The following is a 5590-nucleotide window of genomic DNA, read 5'->3' on the forward strand; positions in this document are numbered from 1 at the left end:
TAACATGTAGAACAATGATCATTTCCTTTCATATCTAGATAATATAAAGTTGACAACTCTAGTCTTATCTTTGTGGGATGAAAACAGCCCTTCATCCAATGAGTTTACTGAAAGGGAGAACAAACAAGTAGTAACTCTTCTAGTAACATGTTATAGGGTAGTGGCTTGTGAGTTTTTGGCATTTTAAACATAATTCTTTAAACCAGTTTAATTCACTTTCTGAATGTTCATTGGCAGCATCCTTCAGTTGGGTCTTGGGTTCCCTCCACAACCTCTAGAGGCTCCCTGTGGTCCACTCTGCTCAGACCCTCTCTTGTAATTTTGTTGCTATCTATCCCACTGGTAACTGGAGAAGTCTCATGAACCATTGAACTGGAATTGTATGGTACCATTTTTTGGAATATTAGGAAAATAAAATGGGTGTTAACCATCATAGTTCCTTTTAAATTCATTGATATAACACCTAAATTCATTCATTAAACCTCTAGTGCCATGAGATCTTCCAGACTGACACTCTTTGGCTACTGTTATAGGGATGACTACTACATGGGAATCTAGTGTTCTGTTATGGAGTTTGCTTCTGGTTAACTGCCACCTGATGTGACTGGTCCTGAGAACCATGATAGGTACCGACCATAGCCTAAAACTGCTTTTACTGAAGTTCTGTTTGCTTGAGGTTGATTGGAAAAGTTCTACTTGTAACTAACCTGGTTCTGATTCTGTTGCTTTAAAGTCTATAGCTAATTAACAGCAGAAATGGGGCATTTATATTTTGCATGAACTAGAATGGAGCTTCATTGACATTGATGTCACCAGTATGAAAAGGCTGCTACATGGACTGGGATGTTGTGTATCCCTCATTAGTCAGAGAAACCAAAGGTACCCATGTAACTTCTGGCTGTATAGGAACTGTATTAGTTTGAAGAAGTCTAGATTCAGTGTGGACTGGAGGAAAGACAAAGTGACACATATCCACGTTCTGGAATGGATTCATAGGCCTATGCAGACGCAATTTCTGGATCAAGAGTAGGACTTTTAAAGTCCAGTATAGAATCTGATATGAATTTTTTTGGCTCCTGTATTCATGGCATGAGGTTCTATACTTGTCTTCTCATAAGAGAATTGGCTTGAACCTCTGGAACCGAAAGTGGGCCTCTGGCACAGAAGGGGATGTATCTTGCACCTACTGGTGAAGTGAGTTTATCACCTTAACTGTTTCAACTGTCCATTCATCTACTTGTTCCTTTTCACTGTTGCTGAACTGAGTCTCTGCCATAAACTGTCTATTTACACAGTCTTACTGAACATCATTTTGTTCAGCATATCTTTCTGCAGACTCAAATTCAGCTTCTGCTGTTGTTAGATCTTTCCTCCTGGAAGAGTAGCAACCTCTTCTTGCTCACAGAAGCCATATTTTTTTTTAGTACTTAGACACTGCATCTAGTTGATCTTGATTAAGTTTTTCCTCTTGTTCATTTGATCCTGGTAATCATCAAGCTTGCCCTTTTACTTTCTAGCTTGTGGGGGCCTCTTGTCAATCACAACCAGGGTCTGCTTCCTCACCTTGGTCTGTAAGAGGCTGGTTCTGCTACTGCCCAAGGAGCCCAGCAAGGTTCCGGATACCTCCACGAGCCCTCACAAATGATGGTCTCAGAGACCTTGGTTATATTAGTGAACATTGTGGACATATTTTTGTTCTGCTTCTGGAATTTGTTCTACAGTTGTCAAACAACAAACACAATATAGAGTGTTTCTCAGCCTTCTGAAGTCACACTAGTTCTCAGGTAGAGACCATCTTCCAGGTAAAAGGTCAACCTATTAAGGAGGACTCTGACAACAATCTTTCCAGCAGTGACTAAGATAGAGTGATTGTCCTGTGACTGTAAAAGGGCAACCTATTTCCCTTGTCTTTATAGAGCTGGACAATAGAGAGTTCTTGAAGTCCTGGGGGATAACCCCTTTCATAATATAATGTTGCAATATAATCCAGAAAATTTCTGTCAGCTTTTGTATGAGCCCTGCACCCTCTGTTTTATAAATCTCAGCTGGAATAGAATCAGCACCAGGAACTCTGCCATACTAGAAGAGCCTAATGTCATTCAAAAACATTTTTCAGTTGAAAATTTGACCTGAAAAGTATTGACAACAACCTGCAGTATACGGTCAATGGTTTCAGCATTGATTGATGATTGTCCATTGAGAACAATATGGAAATGTTCAGCCTATCTCTCCAAGATCACATCCTTGTCATTCATCAACATGGCTCAATCACCACTGAATAGTTAAGATGCGCCATAGGTCTTTAGCCCACAAATAATCTCAGAGTAGCATAAAAGTGCTTTGGAGTTTTACTAAGAACATAAAACTGAATTTCATCTCCTTTTTTACTGAGTCAAGAATTCTCAATCAAAATTTCATTTGTGCTTTACTTTTGATGGGATTAAATATCCACTTAGAGATGGACAAAACTAGCTTCTTAGTAAACCCTATGGAATTTTTTTTCTCATTTAGCAGCTTCTAAATTTTCCTATCATTTTCATGAAACCACTCTATGTTTTTAAGTATTCTGAACAGTTTAAATTCCAGACAAAGTAAATGGAGTGCTTTACACAAAATCTCTAAAACGTGTCCACTCTTTTTCTCCTTACTGTTACTGTGCCTTGGCTCAGCTTTCCCTCATGTTAGCAATGAACTATACCCACTTATGCAAATGCCCTATTCTGCTGATATTAAGTCTTCTGACAATGGTCTTCTTGGGGCCATCACTTTTGTTAAATGTGCATTTCAGATTTGTTGAGCATGAGTCTATGATCAATCCAGCACGGTACCACATACCACTTTGTCACTCTCACCTCTGGTGTGTCCCTTCTTATAATGACATAGTCTAATAAATGCCAATGTGTGTTGTGAAGATGAATCCATGAAGATTTATTGCTTTAAAGTAAACAGAATACAGTGTTGGAAATTAGAGGGTCAAGAGGCACATAAGTCTTTAGTGGTAATTGATCTTTACTCTTGCTGTTTCTGGCTCCATTATTCTATCTCTGATAATCTGTGCCTACTCTGAAATTAAAGTCACTTAGAATTATAAACTTCTCTTTTTTTTGGCATATTGATAATGAGAATTTTCAGGTCTTCATAAAAATTTTCTTTGATTTCTTCAGAGTACATCATGGTGGGAGCATACACATATGATGATGGGGTGATGATTTCTTACAAATAAAGGGCTGTCACAGTGTCATGAGTCCAGCATTCACTCCTTTTGGGAAGCATGTAAGTTTGTTCACTAAAGTAGTTTTGATTGTGACACCTATGCCAACAGTGTTCCGCTTCATGGCAGTCTTTGACTTCAGTAAACAAACTTTCATTTGCCAATCTTGTTTCACTCAGGACTGCTATTTGGATGTGATACCTGCTTCGTTCTTTTGCAACAAGAGCTGTTCATCTTTCAGGTCTACTGGATTTCATGTTGTTCACAATAATGTGCACATTCCATGTGCTGAAAAGAGTAGAATCATTTTTTGGAAAAGTGTTTGTACATTTTGAATGTGTGTGTGTGTGTGTGTGTGTGTGTGTATCTTTCAATCACAGAGTGAGATTCCCACCTGCCAAGGCAAGCAGGTAATGGTTGGGTGAAGCAGACAATTTTTTGATCAACTTTTCTAGCCCCTTCCTCACAACATGGAGTGAACAATATAGTCCTTTTAAAAAGACTGCTGAGACACCCAGGGGGCTGCCAAATCCCACTGCTGCTTCAGTCTAGTGTGACGATGACTTATGACATGAGATGCCAGCTGTGAATACTGGATTGTGACTAGAGTAGCCAGTGTATCCAAACCTGCTGCTTCATCACTTGCATGTTGCCACAGAATTTTGAAGTTGATGAAAAGGGTAAAATGGTATGGATGATATCTTCTCACTCAATACAAATTGGATCTAAGTAAGACAGAGTTGCAGCAAGTCATTGGCCTTGCCCTCTCTTTGAGAGTCTTCAAAGTCTGTTGACAAGATAGAAGTCAATATGAATGGTGATGGCTCTGGGTGCAATGAAAGACTTTGGTGTCTTTGCTGTCTAACCAAACTCTTACTATTATGTAGTACCTGCTTTCACACCTTCCTATCCATTGGAAAAATTTGCTCTTATCTACCCATTCCTCCAGGGTCAGTCTTCACATGCTTCACACTGTACCTTAAATTGTTTATGAATTTGAGACCCTTCACCCCTTACCTCAAAATTTTGGGCTCCATTTGCTTGAGGGGGGAATGATCGGGTGCTTGTGCTGAAACCCCAGCCTAAGATATTTTTTTTTTATGCTGTGTGATTCCTGTTATATTGTTCTGTAAAGTTCTGTTGACACCAGTTACCCCACCAACCTATGTAATGAATATGAAAGATCTTGGGGCCAAGTATAATGGTACTTTGAATTGGAAAATCTTTTCTATTCATTCATAGGCTCATTAAGTCACATGGAGCCTGTAGTGAGAGGTATTTGCTAAATGGATGGAGCAGGAAGAGGCAGAACTGGAGCAGAGGTAAGAGAAAGTTAGTCTTGAGAGCAGTCACAGCTAGGAAAGATGCAGGCAGCGTGAGTGATTTTGTTTGAAAGCCTGCTTGTGATGAATGTAATGAATTTGGTTTGTGGGAAACCTAGCAGGGGGAAGACTTGGGAATGATGCTGTCCTCTGCATTTTTATTGTATGTAGATTGTTACTCTGATGGATTTAAGTGTGAATAAATGTTTTGGTTCTGCCTTCCATGTAGAAAGTCTATGGTATTTCGTGATTATGAATTGTGCCATGATATTCATGGCTGCCATGGGCACTGTGGATGTTGTATTGGTGCCTACAGTATGCCATGTGCATTACCTTGGGCAAGCAAGTCATTTATACCCTCATGACTAAAATGAGAAAGTTGGATGAGATAATGCCAAGGGATCCTTCTAGTTCAAAATCTGTGATGCTATGACACTAAAAGGGAGTTGTTTGTCCAGCATTGTTGAAGTGGACCAATGAGATCACAGTGTGAAAAAAGAAGATAAGGTCTCAGAGAATTTGTGTCACTAACACAGTTGGGAGAATTGTTTGTTAAGACGAATATAGTCAGGAAGAGGCTCAGGTAGTATCTCGTCCAAATAAAAAATAGCATTTCCTAGAATATTCTCACAAAAGCAGGATTGGGGGTTACTCACCTAGGGAAAGGTTAACTGTGATATCCTGTGAAAGAAATCATGTTAATTTCTAACAGAGATTTCACAGTGTTCTTTGGGGTAAGTAAAGGTAGTAAAAATTATAGGTGGAACTGCTGGAAGAGTAGTCACATTCCTGTTCCCATTTAGCCATTAGAATTGCCAGTGTGCAAGAGAAACTTTTTGAAATCAGTCATTTTTTAATTCTTAGCTATGAAATTTTATACTAGCTACATGTTACTGTGGATAGAGTGCTGGGCCGGGAGTCAAGTAGCTGTTACTGAGTTTACATCTGGCCTCAGACACTTATTGTGTGACCCTGGGCAAATCACCAACCTTATTTGTCTCAGTTTCTTCATTTATAAAATGAACTGGAGAAGAAAATAGCAAACCACTGCAGTATC

The 5590-nt window shown here is 39.2% G+C and overlaps 1 pseudogene; it reads right to left on the bottom strand.

Annotated features, from left to right (window-relative positions):
* Positions 1-207: 207 nt before the first annotated feature.
* LOC140512354 (caprin-1 pseudogene) lies at positions 208-1440 on the bottom strand (annotated as a pseudogene).
* Positions 1441-5590: the final 4150 nt, after the last annotated feature.

This window comes from Notamacropus eugenii, chromosome 6 (assembly GCF_028372415.1).
Source record: "Notamacropus eugenii isolate mMacEug1 chromosome 6, mMacEug1.pri_v2, whole genome shotgun sequence".
Lineage (NCBI taxonomy): Eukaryota > Metazoa > Chordata > Mammalia > Diprotodontia > Macropodidae > Notamacropus > Notamacropus eugenii.